This window comes from Schistocerca nitens, chromosome 8 (genome assembly GCF_023898315.1).
Source record: "Schistocerca nitens isolate TAMUIC-IGC-003100 chromosome 8, iqSchNite1.1, whole genome shotgun sequence".
NCBI lineage: Eukaryota > Metazoa > Arthropoda > Insecta > Orthoptera > Acrididae > Schistocerca > Schistocerca nitens.
Window position 1 is genome coordinate 381,638,418 of NC_064621.1, and position 22,127 is coordinate 381,660,544.

Consider the following 22,127-nt stretch of genomic DNA (forward strand, 5'->3'; position numbering starts at 1 on the left):
ATTACGGTGCAGATTTTCCCACAGAATGCATAGCTGGGACTGACAACTTGCTAGCGTCCTTTTCTCTTCACAGTATGAAGTCGAGTTGATGTTTATTTCGTCAGATGAGAATGTCTCAAAACCGTACAAAACTTGAGTACCAGACAATATGATATCCTGGCTCCTTTAAATGACTATACCTAACTCAGGGGGTTTCGAGTGACACCTTTACACAATTTCTGTACGGTTGCATCACTGTACGGACTCACGAATTCAAGTGGCCGTTATGTGCGCAATGGCCATTATGCCCGCCTTCCCCCTAACAGTTGCCAACTAGGCTACTCTACAGCCACTATTACCTGTGCTTAGAGTTGCGCTCTACCAAAATTACATAAATGACGTAAGAAATGGTAGTATTATCGGTAGTATTGGTAGAATCGGAAGCGAAAGTAGCATAAATGAATGTTTAAGGAGGAAACTGTGAGCTGACGATTTCCCTTGGTTTTTTTGATTTGCACATAATTAACACCACACTTTATTCATTGTTAGCCCATGATGTATTTTACATTCTTACATAATATGAAAGTCATTTTATAACTAATAAAAATTAGTCATCTCGTAACTTCTAAGCTGTTATAGAATCAATGCAATTACTGCTGATGCAAGTACAGTTTACATAAAAAAAAGATTAAAAATTATATACTTTTTGTTGGTATTTTGTACTCAAAAGAATGTTTTTCATCATGATCAAAGGCAATACGTTGTTGTTATTACTGATAAGTAATAAAGTTGAGTAACAGAAGCATGTTTTGTATAAACTCGACGAAGATTTGAAGCGATATTCGATATGTTTTTGTATTGAGTATTTTTTCAAATTTTACTTTTTTGGAGGAAACTGCATTTTCTAGCACTATATGATAAATCGATATTGTTTCTTTTTCATTTTTACTACAAAACTCCTCTGTTTCGCGTTACAAGCTAACAACTTTCAAATAAAACCTGAATTAAATACTGAAAATTTCATTTTTGCTATAAATACTGTTTATTTTTAAGTAACAGACAGGAGGGTAACAATGCAGAACAACTGTAGGTTACGGGGCCCTTTATGAATCTGCACTTAGTTCCTAGGGGAATCTAGTAAGGCGCTGATCGCATACGCAGAAGAGGCAACCAATACGTGGAACGCCTGATTGGTACGCAATACACGTAACGTACAAGTAAAGCGGGTACGATCGTAACTGACAAAAGCTACTAGGAAAATTACAGTAATCTACGCTCCCTTACGATAGTCTACGGTAGCTTTACAACTCTACCTCTGTCTGAAGTGCACCTAGTCTAGATTGAAGAGCGATACTACGAGTCGACTGCAGGTGGGTGGACTCTGCTGTTGCAGGGAACGGCGGACAGAAGCGGGCCGCGGGCCTCTTCCAGTTCCCCCGCGTCGGCCGCGCCTTCATCGACGCGCCGCTGCCCTTCCCTCTGAGCGTGGTCGGCCCGCTGCGTCTGGCTCCGTCGAGCGACAAGGACGCTGACCCCGAAGCCGCCACCGGTGAGGATAATGCAGGCTCAACTTGTCTCACAGCCTACCTCCCCCCCCCCCCCACCGTCCCCCACCGTCCCCCTCATCACCTTTCTTCCCAGCAACACCCTCATCTGAAGCCAGCACTCCTTCTGATGTTCCTCATCTTCTCCTTTATTCTGTTAGGTAGTGATCTGTCCTACGTGGTACCACGCCTTAATAATTGTCTGTCCAGTTCACGTGTGATTAACATTTATTTGGCACAAATTTTTAAATATACAAAGATATTGATTACACTGAAGCTGTAGAACAGAGTGTACAAGGAAATTAACGACGGCAAATTTGTGTATAATAACATAAGAATACATCTCAGTAATCCACATACGAAACCATATACACAATTTTCAATTAATATCGTACTTATACTTAAATTAAACTTTAGCAAAATGCTCACGAAAGTGAGCACATAGATTGAATATAATACAGATCTCATACAGTTATATTTGACAGCGCCGTTGTCTGTTCGAAGAGAACCATTGCCATTCTGTCTTTGGCGGTTAAACTATCTAAGAAGTAAACAAAGACCAATAGGTGGCCCAAGCATCGACAACAGATGTGAAGTCAAAGATAACTTTACAAAGAGCAATCAATAAGTCATAACATCGTGAACAACTTGATCAAGGTACATTTATGCTACTTTTATGGAGGAGAACCTCATATACTGACAGCAGGTAAAATTTACATAGCATGAAATGTGTGTCGTTAGGTAGCACCATAAACGACGTAACAGAGATAGTCGTTAGTAAACAAAACAGAACACATGTTTGCAACCATTAAGTCATGTGGTACAATGTAAACATAAAACCGATAAACATCAGAAAATAATAAACATTGTGAAAGAAAAAGTTTACAGTCATCACAAAATAAAATGTTACGTAAGTATCACCAAATTCTGTCATATCACAATAGCTCCCGTAAGATAGTGCAAAAATGTAACGGGACATAGATAACGCTCCACTGAATAGTATAAGATAGGGAACCTGGGGATGGAGAAGCCATGTCTATGTCTCATTTTCACATTTGTCTAATATTTGGACACTTTCCAAAACAAATTCTTTTTAGACAAATTTCTTTGAAAAATATATGGTTCAAATGACTCAGCACTATGGGACTTAACATCTGAGGTCATAAGTCTCCTAGAACTTAGAACTACTTAAACCCAACTAACCTAAGGACATCACCCAAATCCATGCCCGAGGCAGGATTCGAACCTGCGACCGTAGCAGTCGCGTGGTACCGGACTGAAGTGCGTAGAATCGCTCGGCCACCACTGCCGGCAAAACTATATGTTTCAGCATTTTGTTGGGTAGCCATTCTGTTGTATCACTTCTTTCCAACACTGCGGCGAAGAGCTATCGGCCTTTTTTTTAAATAGCCAGTGCATAGACCGTCCCATCCCCCTTAGGATAATTTAGGTTAAGTAGTGTGTAAGCTTTGGGACTGATAACCTTAGCAGCTAAGTCCCATAAGATTTCACACACATTTGAACTCCCGGTTCAAATGTGAATATGCAGCCCCAGACGAGAACACAGACACGTCCAAGCTTTACAATGGGCTTAATATTTGTGACTTTCAATTCTTCATTATTCTTCGCCCACATCATCTGTCCATAAGACCCAAAAATGTTAAATTTACTTTCCTCGGTAAAAATGACGTCGTTCCGACATGTTACTTCCTTCGTAATCAACTCTTCAGCAAAGTCCAGTATCCACTTCGATTCTGTTCATTCGCATACAGTTTCCTTCTAGCTACTCTTGTATTGTAGTCACTATTTTCCAATGCTCTGTCAATCGTTTGAGGATGTATCTTCTTTAAAGTCTCCTTCAGGAGCTCACCTGCTAATTTTGGTGTATTGAGTGTAGATTGCTTCTTTATTTTTCGTATTAGATTTCTCTTGTCACGTGCATTCAACTTCTTTGATTGGTGAGTTATAGAGTCTATACGGTCTGCGTTTTTGAATCGTCTCACAATATCTGCCGCACTATTCATTCTGATGTTGAACATGGCAGCAGTCAGCGTATTTGATTTATCTTTCGCGTCATGAAAAATGACAAGCTGGGGTATATAAAAACTGATATTAGTTTCACGTGACATTGTTGCATGTGGACTGCGCTTGTAAACGAACACTAACTTCTAACTCAGTATATTATTTGGCGTGAACGATCAAAACAGGTACTACACCGCCAAATGTCCGAACATTAAAGGAATGTGAAAGTCGTACTACTTAACAACTGTTGTAAGTTATGTTAAAAATGCTCATACTATCATTTCCTTTCCTAACACCTGGCTGCTCGTTGTGGCTTCGGTGCGTATCCTCTAAGTCAGGATACTGCTGGAACCGTATGGTGTAGATCCTTGAGATCACTCTGCGGCAGAACTGCTTCCAGTGGTTCAGTGAACTGAACTCGATGTGAGCGGCCAGGCGTCGCTCTAAATACACGCATGTCTGAGTGATATCTGCTGGATGTCTGGAAACAACGTGGTTGGCAGAGGCAAAGTAGTGTCCCCGATTGTGGTGCTGTTGCCCAGGATGCGCATACCGCTGCCTCGAGGCTGGCGTCCCTGGTGGCGAAGCTAGCACTGCATGCTTCCATGGTGGCGGCTGGAGTTCTGCTTCAAAACAGACTGGCATGTTTTGGATAAAATCTAGCTTCTTGTGATGGATGCGCTGTGTCTGCAGTACTGTTGACGTCGAGGTGTGCCAAAGGAGTGTCCCCTGCGGAGACGGAGCGCAGGCAACTTGTCGACCACATCTGTGGTGCGGGCAGCAGTAGTTGCAGGCGAAGGTCGTGGATACGGCCTGTGGGCTATTTAGCAAATACTTTCGTAAGTTGTTGCAAATTAAAATTATGAATTTTATACTCACGTCAACTCTATATTCCAGTAGCCGCCTCGAGTTTGTGGCGGAGTGTACATGGTGTACTACTATCATACTCCCCGGCATTTTCCTCTTCCAGTCATGAAAGTTTCGTGGAAAGTATATTTGTTAGTTACATTTCCATAGATTATTTTTTATCAAAATGCAGTGAAACGAGTCAGTTTACATGTTCGGTATACATGATTACTGTTAACACTAATTAAAACATTATTATTTTAGTCCTACTCATGTTTTAAGTAGAAATTCGTCAGTGGAATATGAGCATCTGCCCACGAGAAATGATTTAAAGTTAGATTCAGAACGTTCTTCAGTATCTGTCAAACATTTTAAGTTATTGGAAAACTGATCAAATATTTTTGTTGTTGCATAGTTAACTACTTTTTGCCCCACTGACACCTTTAATAAGGGGTAATAAAGATTACTTTTCCCTCCAGTGTTCTAGGTATGGATATCACTGTTCTTCTAAAATTGTAATGGATTATTCATGACGAATTTCATTAGCAAATATATGTACTGGGACTGCGCAGTTAACATGTCTAGCTTCCTGAAGAGGTATATACATGGCGTCCGTAGGTGACCACCACATATTACTCTTAATGCTCGCTTTTGTGCCATCAATACTTTATATCTGTGTAATGAGTTATCCAAGAAAAAATTTACAAAATATGCCAGAAATCTGATTCGTTTGGTTCCAAGACTAGCAAATATACGAAAAGCAAAAGTAGATGTACTCAACTGTTTTACACCTGAAAAAGGAACTTTCTACCCTACTTACTGACTCCTGCCCGTGCGCTACTCAAATGTTAGTATGACACTATTTGATGTACAGAACTGAATAAAGAATCCAGAATGAAATTTTCACTCTGCAGCGAAGTGTGCGCTGATATGAAACTTCCTGGCAGATTAAAACTGTGTGGAACCGAGACACGAATTCGGATCTATGCCTTTCGCAGGAGAGCGTCTGTAAAGTTTAGAAGGTAGGAGACGAGGTACTGCCGGAAGTAAAGCTGTGAGGACGGATCGTGAGTCGTGCTTGGGTAGCTTAGTTGGTAGAGCACTTGCGCGCGATAGGCAAAGGTCCCGAGTTCGAGTCTCGGTCCAGCTAACAATTTTAATCTGCCAGAATGTTTTCCTAAATTTAAGGAGAGCATATTTTCTGAGACTTACTTTATAGCTCCTCGAAAAATATCAGTTACCATCTCTTCTATTGCTTTCTCTCTAATCGGATTCATTGTAACACTAGAATCGCCTGCAAAAAGTACCAATTCTGCTTGTTGAGTGTTAAGTGGAAGGTCATGCACACATATAAAGAGTAGGAGTGGATCCAAAATCGAACCCTGTGGGACTCCCTTTGTTATTTTTCCCGTCACTAAAATTTTATACCCTTCCGACATTGTCTGAATTAGTCAGCACATTCTTTTGTACAATGTTTGTTGAGTACGATTCAAACCAGCGTTATTGCTAAGCCTCCGCATGAGCTCAAATTTAATATCACCTTCGTCATCATTCCACGAAATATATGTAGGAAAAGTCTGCATGCTTCCCTGGGTGATAAAGTGCCTGCCTTCCGTGCCAGCGAACCCGGGTTCGATTCCCGGCCGGGTTAGAGATTTTTCTCCGCTCGTGGGCTGAGTGTTGTGTTGTCCACATCATCATTTCAGCCTCATCACCGGAGCGCAAGTCGCCAAATGTGGCGTCGAATGAAGTATGACTTGCATTTGGCGGCCGAACTTCCCCGAATGGGGCCTCCCGGCCAACGATGCCATAGGCTCATTTCCATTTGTGTGTAGGAAAAGTTGATAGAATACCTAATCAAAACGATCTCTATTTAATGTGAAATATTACGACATGCCCTCTAGTATAAAAGGAAGTGGAGCGTATTGTGTTGTTAGTAGAGAAGCACTAGCAGCACAATGAATCGGTCAGGAGCGCGTAGTGGTTTCGAATGTAGACTGTTTATAGAATGTCACCTGAGTAACAGATTCATCAGGGACATGTCAGCCCTTCTAAAGATGCCACGATCTAATGTCGGTGATGTGGTTGGAAGTGAAAACATGAAGGAAGGATCGCAGCTAAACCAGGGCCAGGCATACCCCATGTACTGACGGACAAGGACCATCGAACACTACGGAGAGTGGGTATAAAAAAATCGCATGAAATCAACTAAATAAATCACTCGTGACTTCCAAGGCAGCTAGCACAGTGTCTGTGCATAAGGAGTTAGAAGGAATGATTTACAACGGTCGAGAAGTTCCTCATAAACCACACGTCTCTGTAGAGAATGCTAAGCGACGCTTGAGGTGCTGTGAAGAACGACGGCACTGGACAATGGACGACTCCAGACGCGTGATTTGGAGTGACGAATAACGCTATACCCTGCGGCAATATGATGGATGAGTTTGGCTTCGGCAAATACCTGGGGAACGTTGCCTGCCACCATGTGTAGCGCCAACGCTGAAGTACGGAGCAGGTCGTGTTACGGAATGGGTGCGATTATTGTCGTTAGAGTGTGGTCCCCGTTATTGATTTTTGGAAGACGTCAAATGTAGATGGATACGAACACGTCTTACAGTATTTTATTCTGCGGACAGTAGTGGAAATGTTCGGAGACGATGACTGATTTCTCAGCTTGACTGTGAACCTGACAAAAGAAGCATTTGTGAGGCAACCGTCTGTAGACAGTAAATTTCTGAAATGACTGGCCTGCAAAGAGTTTCGTACTGAACAGAACATAACACGTTGCCGATGAGTTAACACATTCACTTCGCTCCAGACCCGAGCGCCTAACAATACTACCTAATCTGGTTTCAGCTCTTCAGGAAAGTGGCTTGTCAGTCCTTCACAGACAGTCAGAGATCTCATTGAAAGTACCCCAGCAAAAGCCCCATAAAGGTGAATGTTGTAAACACCCCATTTCTTGTGTGGATCGTCTAGTTTTTTTATTAGTTCTGCCTGGTAAGGTTCATAGACTCAAGGGCGACCATTTCGCGTGCTATCTCCCTGATAGTTGGGTTACTCTTACTGAGTATTCTTACAGTCCGTATGGAAATGGCTTCTTTTTCATCTTGGATGATATGTTCCACGAGTCCATTAATCTCTCTTTCTGAATTTTAGAAAATAGGTTCATAATTTATTTTATATATCTCAAATCATGCTGTCTCCGCACTGTGTCCCACACGTTTGCTGTCAAAGCGATACATACGGTAGATAGTTATACATATGGTAGTTCTACATATGGTAAATAGTTCTAAACGGATTACTTCGGCGTAAGAAATTGATGGTCGGATTGTAATTTTTCATTGACAAACAATTTTACGTTTTACAATAGTAACTTAAGCTCATGCCGGCAGTTCAAAGTGACTAACACCCGTCGCAGTACATTATGTTAAATGCATTAACATTTTCAGTTCTCTGTCAAATATCCGTATAGAGTGAAACATTTAGCGTACCCAACGAACCAATTTCAACTGGTGCTTGATAATAACCGATTTATGAACTCTATAAAAAGGAATAAATAGAAATGAAAAGGACCAAGAACGAACTGTTCGACTTAGAATGAGAGGAATCTAGTCTTCCGCTCCGACTGTTTAATTTGTACATCGAAGAAGCGAGATGGAGATGAAAGTTTTATGAGTGGAATATGATACTAATCGTTGTTGATATTGCCATCCTCGGTGAAAACGAGGAAAAATTGCACGAACTATTGAATGAAGTGAATAGTCAAATTAGAACAGGATGTGGATTGAGAGTAAAATGAAGGAAGACGACAGTAATGAAAAGTAGCAGATAAGACATTAGCGATAAACTTAGCATCGAAATTGTGGACCATGAAGTAGACGAAGTGAAGGCATTCTGCAGCACTGGAAGCAAAATACTACGTGACGCACGAAGCTAGCAGTATCTAAAAAGTAGACCACCACAGACAAAGACGGCATTCCTGGCCAAATATTATTTACTAGTATGAAGTATCTGCTTTATTTTGAAGAATACATTTCGGAGATGGTACTTTTGGAGCGCAGCCTTGTGTGAAAGCGGATCATGGACACTAGGACAACTTGAAAAGAAGAAAACCATAAAATGAAATTTAGCGATTGTGATGGGCAGAGGTCTTCTTCCGCTTCAGTTCAACGAATGACCATCTGCTGTTCAGGTGCCTCTGCGAGTTGGAACATCAACATCTCGCGCACAACTGGCTGTACAATCTCTAAGTACCGAGGCGGCACATCTCGAATGAACACCAGGTAACAGACACCATTCAAACGGAGCTATAACAGATAAACATTGTACAGAAACGTTCTTCACCAACAGTTGCATATTCAGAATCTCCTACCTGTTGAAATATTCATTTCGGTCTCCAGAAAGAACGTAGCAGGCGAGCGACTGACATCAGCGATGTAAATCAATAATTAGTGCACATCTTCGGAGATTTTTCCTTAAAACAAGAATGTACTGCACCTTCATCGTTGCTCCAGTGATGATATACGATAAACTGCTGACAGAAGAGGGATTAGCTGTTTCGTATCCCCTATACAAGCTCACCAGACAAAAAATTAGTCGTCCAAGTGCGCACATGCAGATGAATCGTTAAGCCTTTACAGACGGCACAACGATCGAGTCACCTAGTCAACGGCTCGCGCACTGCCCCCACGTTACCGTAAGGTAGACAGTTATCTGTCAAGCGGACATTGTTACGTACACGGGTAAATGTAAGGACGTATCAGAGTGGCGAAAAGGGGCAATAGTATTTGGCCGCACCCATGCCCATAAGGCGTGTTAAGTTCCTGGATTTGTTCATGTTTCGCGGCGGACTATTCACCCTGACTATAAGCAGTGGTGAAACACTCTTAGACATGAAACGCGACGTCAGAATTGAGGCCGGCAAATGATTCTGCCTGAGTGGAACCGGAGACGCATTTCGAAGCTTCTAAATCAAAATCGCTTCTAATTCCGACAGGAATGAAGGTCCATCCCAGTCTTTTAGCAATAGAACATTGCGAAGGAAATCGCATGTAATAAACATTTGGTGTCTGTCACCTCGCAAGAGGCCATTGCTCACACGGGCACATAAAGACGACAAGAGCAAAATTCATTTGGCTGGAAGTATGTGACTTGTTTCTTGAACACTCCCCCTCTTACATCTCGATTGGCCTGCAAAATCACCTGCCTTGAACTTCGCAGAAAATCTGCGGGACATGTTGGAACAGCGGGTAATACGCCGACATCAGCATCCCCGTAAGCTGATGAAATTGCGCCATCAGATCTTCAGAGACTGGCTTAACCTGGATGCGACGTACCTGCACCTTTTTGAGACTCATTTCCTAACCGAGTCGAGGTGGTTACCGAGTCCAGGGATGGAATTACACGGTCTTAAATGGTGCTTGTAATGATTTCTCTAGTGGTTACTGATCTGTGAGCTTAGAATGCTGCAGATTTCCATCAGGACCAGTCGCCTTTAGTCGGGTGAGTGATTATTGTTGTTACCCTATTCAGCGATCCGGTGTATTATTTCGGCATTGATGCTACAATTGGAAAACGGAACAGTAGTATTTAGGCTTTCTCTATGACTTCCTCCGTTTCGATGCCAGCATGATCCCTGTACTATTGTATAACCTTTCTTCGCTTTTCTGACATTGCCTAAGACCAATACTGTGGTAATTTTTCTTCAACCTGGTACAGAGTATTTTACTTTCAAATTCACTAAACACATCCCGTATTGCTTTTGTCACTCTACATTTGGCTTTGTTTAACTTTTATTTATCAGCAAGGTGTAGGTTTTATTCAAATCCGTACCAGCAATTTGCTAACCTAGCTACTGAATATAAGAGGTGTTTGGAATCACAGTCTTCATCAGATAATTTAATAAAGGTTGCTTCTAAAAGGCCTTTAAAACTTCAAAAATTCAGTCAGATTTAGTGATAAGACTTACAGGCCTTATCTTGCCGTAATTTCATAAAAAAAGTAGATCAAGTATTTACTTACGTGGTACGCTGCTACGGAATCACACGAGCGCAAGTGCTAGCAATAGCTGTAGAAAAGATGGCGCCTTTCACTTCCCGCCCCAAGAATGATCGCTGTGCGTTTTGGTTTGAAGAATAAAAGTCTGCAAAAAATGTGGAACGTAATTTTCGTGCCGATTAGGGTAAAGATCCTACCAGTAAGCATACCTTTACTTAGTGGCATACTGTAAATGCTTTGTTGAAATTGTGTGCTTGGTGAGTTGTAAAAAAATCCTTAGGTCGCCCATTCGTGTGACGACATCGTAGAGAGAGTGAGCCAAAGCATCGATAACGGTCATGAAAAATCAACCTGGCGTGATTCTCGCTAGCTGGGCGTCCCACATCTGACAGTTTGTCGTTTGTTAAGAAGACATTTGCCTCTAAACCGTACAAATTAATAAGGACACTAATAGGACTTTTTTTAGGGAGATTACACGTCGATTGGATGAAGCAGATTTCAGTGGAAACACGAATTTTCACTTAAGTGCTAAAGTTACTGAGACCAACTGTAGGATTTGGGGCAGTGAAAATCGTAGTGATTCACTGACCAAGAGCAAAGGTGTACAGCCCTTTCTTTTTTTTTAAAAAAATGGAGCAATGTACTTAGATATGGTGGAAAACTCTTTAATCCCGTTGATTGGCAAGACTGACCGTGGAAACGTACACTTTATGCACTATCTCACCGACGTCAGGGACTTCCTTGACAACTGCTTACCAGATAAATGGATTGGTCGGGTGCAGCTTCGATTACATCTCTCCCAGCATCACAGAACCTGAAATGTGATTTTTTTATTGTGTGGATTCATCAGGGGGACTGCGTTTGTACTACACTTATTGGCTTCTCTAGCAGAGCTTAGAGCTGCAATTGAACAAGTTACTTATGACATACATAGTTTGACAATAAATGGATGGGACGCACATCACAAAACTAATGGCAGTCACATTCAAGTCCTTTAGTTATAAAGTAAAAAAACTTTATGTACTTCGCTGAAAACTGATATCAACACCAGGTCCGTAAATCATGTGATTAAGTCTACACGGATTTTGAAAATTTTAGAAACACTTGTTTTAGCCTATATGACACTTAGAGATGCTGACGACGCTTAGAGATGTTTGGAATTTGAACAGAGTGAAAACTACAAAAATTTGCGTTGTTTATTATCCGGCCTTTAACTGCAAACACATGCTCGTCATCAGGTGCACAATATACACCGAGGGATAAATTTTCCCCTCAGATACTTTTGCACACGTTAGATATTTTAAAAAAATTTGGGTAACGAAAGCAAAAATGTACTATACGCTTCAAATACATTGAGATGTTATCATTGAAATATTTACAGCATGCTTTGCCACTAAATAACTGAAACACCGTTAACTGTTTCGTCGGCGGACGAACTTTAGGCGACGGGCAGCGATCACGCAGTGTTTCTTGGAGGCACCTGGTTCAGAGTGTTACCACGAGAGGCGCGGTAATCCGCAGTGTACCCGCACAATGCTGTTCCTGATAGCAAGAAGTTTTACCATAAAATCTTCCAACTGCGGGTCATAGAATCCCAACAGTTCTTCTGGTAAATTCACATTTACTGCGGCCCGGGCGTTCTCAGGATTATATCCAACGTCGTAAAAGTTCACAGGCCAGATGGTGGATTTACACAGTTCTCCAGACCGTCTACACCACGTCCCAGGTTTCGCGTGCTGCCGCAGGAGCGCAGTTATGATATCAATAGGAGACAAGTGCCGTAGCTGTCCACCGAAAGAAGCACTTCTGCATGCTACGTGACTTCCAGAATTTCGTTTGTTTAGTCCTGTCAATGATGACCTCCGTAGTTCTTGATATAATGAGGAATCGCTACAGCTATAATGATACACATATATTATGTCACAATCGGCTTCGCCCAAACAACATCAGGTTACACCGCCAATGGTCCTCGTAAGAAATCCCCAGGGCTGTGCCAATATCATCACTTAAGAAGTCTACTTATCTTACGTAACATTAAAGGCAATTTGCCTTTAACGTTATATAAGAGAGCTAGACTTTTGGAAGTATTTGTTATGAATGCTATTGGCAATCAAACTATGTTCTTTGAAGGCAACTGCTCATTACATAACCAATGTGTATCAATGCAGCTGTGGTGGTTTCTTATTTATTTTAATCATTTATTCAGTCTTATCTGCTTTAGTTCATTTTTTAAGTAGCAAAAGAAGTGGCTTCTCCTAAGGAGGTAGTCTCTGCTTAATAGAATATACCGTGTAACAATGAAATGGAGATTAATGTAATAAAAACCATAAACATTTTAAAGATACTGTTTATTCCGCAAACTTGGCAGACAGCTGAGTCAGTTTCTACATGAAGATAGCAAAGGTTTTTAAAATGCACTTTATTGCACACACGTGGCACAAAGCTGAGTCAGTTTCTGCGTATTATTGGTGACGCCCAGTGTAAGATGGTCACCGTAAAAGAGGGCTGAATACCTGAAGAAACTAATTCCTGCATGATTTTGAGCGACAACACAAGCAACAAATCGCGTACCTCTTCATCAGTTAGAGCCTCTTGTTGCCCGTTGCTTCAGTAAGTGGTTCAGATACGGAAATAGCTGCAAGCCACGGCAATTAGTACAGTTACGTGAGAAACATCCACACTATAGAGCTACAATTCTTGCAACTTTCGCAGCGGTCATATGGGACCGTTATCCAACAAACTCGCGATGCAGCTTGCTGCGCATACCCTATCATTTTGACTACAGGCTGAAGATGGAGCTCTGCAAATGAAGATACTTTGGTGATAGTGCTCCCGTATGAGTGTGCACCCCTTCTTTGGTCTTGGTGACAAAGAATGGTACCAATCCTGAATCGCAATCTTCGTTTCTGGTTGGTGGTTGTGGGCTTCGGATTCACTTCCCCTAAATGTTTACGTTCGACACACTGTACAGTGGGTACTCAAAACATTAACTCTCACCTCGAAAAAAATTGTGGCGCGGGAATTTCAGTGTATACCAGGCCTGCAGTCATATACATTAAAAAAAGAATTTTTTTGTTCGATAGTTAAAACTGTGCTACCTCTCGTAAGTGATCTACATTCACATCAACATTCCACTGTTTGAATCATGGGAGTTAGCTGCTGCGGAAGGCAATTGAAAAATCTGATATAAATAATGAATTATGCTGCAGTTATTGCCAACTCATCCTCTGTACCATCCTCATGATTCGAAAAAAATCGTAAAACATCACAGAACCATCTATCGCTCTAACTGTACTGTAAGTTAAAAGAATCGATGGGCTTCCAGTGCTCGACACTGCTGTGGCAGGACGTTGGGGCTTCATACATTCCTTTCAGAAAGAGGCTGATGGCCTTTGCTGTACTCGTATCCCCGACAGTTTTAGAGACGCCATGACAAGGAAGAAAATGACTTATTGCTGCTCGTTTCACTAACAGGAATTTAAGCTGTCCTCTCGAACTTATTTTCTTCTGTCCCATAATCCATGTCTTTCTGTAATACGCTATGCCAAAAACATGTTTTCATCTTTTGTATAAGCTGTCAAAGTATCCTTTGAAGGTTTTTGCGTCATTGTCTAACATTTAATTATAACGATGGCGTGTCTGTGATAAATCTTCAGTTGCGCCATTGCCTTGAAACAGCATACTAGCAGACACTGGAACCTCTGGAACAGCAACCGGCATAACACGCAACTCAATATGGCGTCTCCAAAGTTATCGAAGATTCGAGTAGAGCAAAGATCATCAGCTGAAATGTACTACTCTGCGTGAGACGAATGGATCAGAATCACACATTACACGCAGTTCTCTTTGCAATGTTCGCTCGGAAGACAGTTGAGACGGATCTACATTTAGTGATTGGTTTGAAACCTATTTTCATTGACAACATGTGACACTCGTCTTTGATCTTTCTCTGTTAGGACCAATATTCCCTCACCGTGTCAGAGGGCTGTGACCATACCTTCCAGACATTTTGTGTAGTCCATGATGATAACGCAAGCAACTTCATTCATGGTGCGGTCATGGCACGTCCAATCACAATTGCGCCATTGTGCCGTTATGTCACGTCTCTACTTGTACTCATATTTAATGATTCCTCAGAAGCTTTAGACAATCTACAATGCTCTTTTAAGAGGGTACCGTTTTGAGTGGGTGACTAATATCTTGCCCAGTAACCTTGCAATTATTGTACCCAAATTATAAAGTAAAATATTTTACTAATTGATTGTAATATTAATTTGGACAAAACTTGATAACACTAAATTTTTAGTTTTTCTTTAAAGCATTAGGAGAAATAAACTATGGTTCGCCGATTCTTGAGCAAATCATATGAAGCTGCCCATGTGAGAAACGTGGCGGCCTCAGATCCAATCTGCAGTAGTCAATAGATGACAGTCCTGATGAAATTTCACCACTATTGATGGGATAGGGTTCAGAAGAAGGATATAGATTAGATGCTGATGATGATTTTCGATTATTTTTAAATGTCATCTCCTTCCCAGACCCTGGCGCATTCCTTGGGAATTGGGGCTGTCTTACACCCTACAAATTTTATCCCCCACAGGACTTAGCCTCGCTTATACCCTATAAATTTTATCCCCCATAGACAGTGAGTGAAAAGGTCTACTAAGTCTGCTGCAACTGGTTCAAGTTTCATATTTATGCCTTACATGTCGTCCCAACTCCAGTCAATCCAATGACGTCGGTATCTATGGATGCAACAGTAATACAGTACTATAGTATTGTAAGTATTGTCACATGTCACACGTTAACATCACCACACCCTGTCCTATCACTACGACTCCATGGAAATTGTGCTAAAAGTGTATTCGTTTTGGTAGTAAGTCACACAAAATATACTGAAGAGGTAAGGAGCTACTGGGGATTGGTAAGGTGCTCGGTTAACAACTTTACATACTTAAACAGTAGTTCATTATCAAATACAGTCCAACAATGTGCAGTTAGTGAAATACACAAATACTACGAGAGCTAAGCATTGCAACTAATTAAATTTTACATACAAATTTCAATAAGGATCAAGATAATTCGCCCCAAAAAGACCAGCTTACGGCAACGTTGAACAATCATATATAAACGAAATATCACTACTCTAAAACATTAATATCACTTAACACAGATATAGGAGAATGGCATCAACGGCTGGCGGCCATGCAAACAAGTTTTACAAAAGGCAAAGATGCTTTAGGATTTCCGCCAAGTTTGGCTAAGACTACAAGATGCCCGTTAGTAACTATTTCAAGGGAGTTTAAGCTGAAGCCTCCACAGGCAGGCAGGATATCAGATGTACAAACACAGTTACTTGGGTGCGGTTTAGAAGGAACAAATCAGCAGTAATAAGTCATAAGGAAAACTTATCTACACTACTGGCCATTGAAATTGCTACACCAAGAACAAATGCAGATGATAAACGGGTATTCATTAGACAAATATATTGCACTAGAATTGACATGTAAATACATTTTCACGCAACTCGGGTGCGTAGATCCTGAGAAATCAGTTCCCAGAACAACCACCTCTGGCCGTAATAACGGCCTTGATACGCCTGGGCATTGAGTCAAACAGAGCTTGGATGGCGTGTGCAGGTACAGCTACCAATGCAGCTTCAACACAATACCACAGTTCATCAAGAGTAGTGACTGGCGTATTGTGACGAGCCAGTTGCTCGGCCACTATTGACTAGACGTTTTCAGTTGGTGAGATCTCTGGAGAATGTGCTGGCCAGGGCAGCAGCCGAACATTTACTGTATCCAAAAGGTCCGTACAGGACCTGCAACATGCGGTCGTGCATCATCCTGCTGAAATGTAGGGTTTCGCAGGGATCGAATTAAGAGTAGAGCCACAGGTCGTAACACATCTGAAATGTAACGTCCACTGTTCAAAGTGCCGTCAGTGCGAACAAGAGGTGACCGAGACGTGCAACCAATGGCACCCCATACCATCACGCCGGGTGATAGGCCAGTATGGCGATGACGAATACATGCTTCCAATGTGCGTTCACCGCGATGTCGTCAAACACGGATGAGACCATCATGATGCTGAAAACAGAACCTGGATTCATCCGAAAAAATGACGTTTTGCCATTCGTGCACCCAGGTTGGTCGTTGAGTACATCATTGCAAGCGCTCCTGTCTATGATGCAGCGTCAAAGGTAACCGCACCCATAGTCTCCGAGCTGATAGTCCACGCTGCTGCAAACGTCGTCGAACTGTTCGTGCAGATGGTTGTTGTCTTGCAGACGTCCCCATCTGTTGACTCAGGGATCGAAACGTGGCTGCACGATCCGTTACAGCCATGCGGATAAGATGCCTGTCATCTCGACTGCTAGTGATACGAGGCCGTTGGGATCCAGCACGGCGTTCCGTATTACCCTCCTCAACCCACCGATTCCATATTCTGCTAATAGTCATTGGATCTCGACCAATGCTAGCAGCAATGTCGCGATACGATAAATCGCAATCGCGATAGGCCACAATTCGACCTTTATCAAAGTCGGAAAGGTGATGGTACGCATTTCTCCTCCTTACACGAGGCGTCACAACAAGCTTTCAGCAGACAACGCCGGTCAACTGCTGTTTGTGTATGAGAAATCGGTTGGAAACTTTCCTCATGTCTGCACGTTGTAAGTGTCGCCACCGGCGCCAACCTTGTGTGAATGCTCTGAAAAGCTAATGATTTGCACATCACAGCAGCTTCTTCCTGTCGGTTAAATTTCGCTTCTGTACCACGTCATCTTCGTGGTGTAGCAATTTTAATGGCCAGTAGTGTATCTATACTAACAAAAAATCTGTAAGACAGCCTTGTCTGTTTGAAGACGCTTCTCCAAAACTACTAGGCCAATTTTCTTTGAGTTTTTCGCACGTAACTTGAACGTAGTTTGGGGCACCGTGTAATCGGATCATGGGATAAAAAGACATCTTAGCTGAAAGTTTTATCCATACTAATATTATAAATGCGAAAGTAACATTGTTACGTTTTCACACTAACCCACTGAACTGATTTCGATGAAATGTGGTGCGGAGATAGCATGAACCCCCAGGAAAAACATAGGCTGCTTTAGAAAATGTTCCGGCTTAACGTCAAGCGCCGGCACGACGGTCAAGAACTTTAGAGCAGAGAGGACTGTGAGACGGCGTCAGCCGAAAGTACGGTGGCCGAACCGTCTCTAGGACCGTAACGAGACTGCAGAGGCATCTAGGCGAAGCCAACATAAACGCCGCTTTGCCTGCAGCATTCCAGTTGAAGACGAGCCGTTCTACGAATGCTACAGCAGCGGCTTAGGAACTCCATGGTTTCGCATGTATTAGGAATTGTATATACTGAAGAGACTTCTTATTTGTCGGTCAACATTTGCTTACGACATCTCATTTCTCAAACATAAGTACTGTCATTTAGCTTTCTGCAATAAAAATTCATTAATACGATTTGCTTGAATTGTTGTCTAGCGATACGGGAAAATAGGTTTTCTAGGTTCCCTATATTAGACGAGTGAGCAGGACACAAGAGAAAGTGTGTGGCACAAGATATTGGTTTGCAGAGCATTACACAAATTAGGGAAAATGAACATCTTTTCCACAGATGTACAAGGAATTTACATCACCAAAGGTAATATGATGAAAACCACACGTCCAACTATAGCACGCAGTGAAACCACTTGTCTGAGTTCTCTCTTGAATTCGATAAACAAGGTATTAAACAATGGCTGATCTGTCCTGTAACACACACGTATTAAATATATTCTAGTAAAATAGAAAACATCAAGTCTGGTAGTCACTGAATAGGTTAAACGACAAACAAGTAGCGTACAAAAAAAATTTTAATAATAAGTATGGGCTTGCATACACAATCAAACAATTCCCCGAGCAGGTCGTTTCCTCCAACAGTCGAGGAGGTGGCAGTTAAAACAGCAGCCGACACGATGGCGCCAGTGTCACTTCACAGGCTAGACCGCCACCTGCCAGCTGTTTGGTCAAACGGAGAGGTCACACATTCTAGGTACAACCGGAACTCCAACTCTCTACATTGCTGCCATGTCAACAATTATTTAACAAACAAAGAGGGATCAAAAATAGTTATAAATAAATATTTTAACGTAAAGACAATCCAAAAGAATTAAAGAAACGGTCACTTCTGTTTGCCGCACACCACAATAACCCCAACCCGCCGCTACTCCTGCACTCTCTAGTGGGCTGGTGTGATCCAGTTTCCCAGAAAGTGGGCAGAGACACACACAGCGCAGATGTCAATGATAACTGAGCGACAAGGACGTCGCGTGCCCGAAGCACATATACCACACCAGTAACAAACACAAAACGAAGCCGACTAGGAAAGGAAGGAAGTATGTAAGAATCCATCTAATTATGTAAATGTAAAAATATGAAACCGACAATGGTTTTAGTTAAACAGACATTTTTAAACCATACCCTTGGTTGGCTGCTGCTTAAATTACAAAACCTTGTAATTGTAAAACATGGAGAATATGTGATAAGTCCTGGTACCTCTAGGTTAAAACAATCTGTTGTAAACTATACATCTAGAGAATCTGTTATTCCCGTTGGTAAATTGACAGGCATGGCAAAATCTGGGCTTTGTGGTGGCTATTTCAGTGGTGCTGGTGGCGTTGCTGGACCACGCCCGATCCAGTGGCGTCGAGATTGTGCATCATGGAACACATGCACCTAAATAACAAAGACTGCTGGGCCTACATCCTGGTGTAACAACACATGATCGATTCCCTTTCTCTGAGCTATGGTATTAAGCACGTTTTCACTATGGTATTATGAAGGTATCCTTGTTGTGTTGGCAGAAGAGCCAACACCGTGTTACTAGAGGAGGCCGAAATGCATGCGTTTTAGCTCACGCAGGCTGGCGTGAGGAGGGAAGAACTATACTGACGTAAGGTCTAGAACATGACAAGGAATTAGAATTCAGAAAGCGGACGTAATTAGTTTGATACTTAACTTTAATCCATTAATGATGAACGTCGCTCTTGACGGTACATGATTCACAATATTGTCTGTTCAGAATACATTCTTGAAGAATATGGCGCCTTGCTAGGTCGTAGCAAATGACGTAGCTGAAGGCTATGCTAAACTGTCGTCTCTGCATATGAGAGCGTATGTTGGCAGTGAACCATCGCTAGCAAAGTCGGCTGTACAACTGGGGCGAGTGCTAGGAAGTTTCTCTAGACTAGACCTGCCGTGTGGCGGCGCTCGGTCTGCAATCACTGATAGTAGCGACACGCGGGTCCGACGTATACTAACGGACCGCGCCCGATTTAAAGGCTACCACCTAGCAAGTGTGGTGTCTGGCGGTGACACCACAATCCTGACCCACAATAGAACATGAGGTGGATTCCTTTCCAACACTTGCACGTAACTGGGATTTTTCATTAGACCATAAAACCATGTTTCTATGTAATATAGCAGACATTCATCAGAAAATAACATTCTTGTGCGAGACACGGAATTCAGAAATTGTGCCAACAAAGCACAAAAGGCTGTGACTCGCTGCACCATTTCGTTGTCAGGTAATTCATTCACTAACATTAGTCTAAATTCTTTTGTTTTCAGATCTTTTCTAGTGAGTTCACGTATTGCCGAACGCGGTACTTTAAGTTCTGCTGCTCGTGTGAGAATGGATATTACCTTAAGAGGTGGAATTTTGCCAAAGCAATCTCTAAACGCACTCGTTATCTCTGTCATTGTTTTCACTGATTCTGTGTGTGTGTGAAATTTTACGGGACTTAACTGCTAAGGTCATCAGTCCTTAAGCATACACACTACTTAACCTAAATTATCATAAGGACAAACACACACACCCATGCCGAACCTCCGCCGGGACCAGCCGCTCAGTCCATCACTGCAGCGCCCTAGACCGCGCGGCCACTGATTCTGAACGTTCATGCACCACACATATACGCCGGTAATCGCTGTGCCCAGTCAGATTGGCAGTGCCTTCACAACTGAAAGAACACAATATTGGCAAGAATGACTTTCGGCAATTGTAAAGCAGGGATACAAATAAAACATATTTTTGTTTACCCAACTGCACAAAATCGAGAGGGTTACGGGTACTTCTCAGACACCCTATATGCACAGTGCTAGTTTGCAATTCCTGTACGTGTTCCAGAGCTATGCTACATCTCCCTCCAAAGAGCGGTGCTGCGGGTATCTTACCCTTCTCAGTTGTCTGCTTCTAAGCGATATGGGTACCTACGATTTATGCAAATTATGACGTTTCACTGCACAATAAGTTGTGACTGTGGAAGTTCGTCGCCCCGTGACTCCAGCAACTATACATCACGTCCACGGGACTTTTAGGACGCACTGAGTTGAGCATTCAGGAAAACGGGAACCCGTTTGAACGCCTTTCTTAAATGAACATTCCTCCTCCAGAACAACCATCTGAACACAGCCAACTATGTACAGTATGTTGCATCCACCAGTAAGGCTTTAAACGTTTCTAACACACTAATAGAAATTTTATTTTAATTGCTTTGTACATGGTTTATATCTGTCATCTACATGATGCACTTACAGACCTGTAACTCATTTCTGTAATTCTATGGAATATAACTAAGTAACCTTTCTTCATCTACATCTACATCTACATCTACATACACGTTCTGCATGCCCCCGTACGGTGCATAACGGTGGGTACAACGTCCCACTAATACTCATTACCGTTCCTGTTCCGCTCGAAAACAGAGCGAGGGAATTACGAATGTCTATAAGCCACTGTAAGAAGCCCTAATCTCCCTCATCTTGTCTTCGTGGTCCTTATGCGAAATGTTTACTGACGGCAGTCGGCCTCAAATGTCGGTTCTCTAAATTACTTCAACTGCACTTCGTGAAAAGAACGTCTTCCCGCTAGGGATTTACTTCAACTGCACTTCGTGAAAAGAACGTCTTCCCGCTAGGGACTCCCACAGGAGTTTACAAAGTATCTATGTAGTGCTTGCGCTAACAAATCTGACGGCACGCCTCTGAATTGCTCCACTGTTTTCCTTTAATCCGACCTGATGGAAATTACAAACACTCCAGCAGCACTCAAGAATGGGTCGCACAAGCGTTCTACTTGTAATGCGCAGACTCCTTAACAGATGAGCTGCTTTTCTTCAAAATTACCCCAATAATACGAAGTCGACCTTTCTCCTTCCCTACTATCAACATCACGTGCCCATTCCATTTCATATCGCTTTGCAACGTTACGCCTAGATCTTTAATTCATGTTATTGTGTCAAGTAGAACGCTACTAATTCTGTATTCGAACTTTGCAGGATTGTTTTCCTAATCACCTTCATTAGCTTACATTGTTAGAGTAAGCTATTATTCATCACACCAACTGGAAATTGTAAGTCATCCTGTATCCTCCGATTACCATTCAACGACTACACCTATCCTATACCACAGCGTCATCAACAAACAGCCGTAAATTGCTGCTCACCGTGTCCGTCAGACCATTTATGTGTACAGAGAATAAAAGTGGTCATATCACTTCTCTGCGCCACTAACGACGATATCCTTGTTTCTCACGAACACTCGCCGTCGAGGACAACGTACAGGACTCTTTATCTTAAGAAGATCAAAAGCTGCAGAAAAGAGTAACGTTTGTTACATTTACCCACCTAAATACCGGGTGATCAAAAAATCAGTATAAATTTGAAAACTGAATAAATCA

General features: G+C 42.1%; 1 long non-coding RNA gene across 1 annotated transcript in view; it reads left to right on the plus strand.

Moving 5' to 3' along the window:
* Positions 1 to 22,127, plus strand: part of LOC126198925 (uncharacterized) — a 105,348-nt gene that overhangs the window by 64,101 nt on the left and 19,120 nt on the right. Inside the window, exon 3 of the long non-coding RNA XR_007540113.1 lies at positions 1,373 to 1,528. This is a non-coding gene — a long non-coding RNA (uncharacterized LOC126198925). The remainder of the gene's footprint in view (positions 1 to 1,372; positions 1,529 to 22,127) is intronic.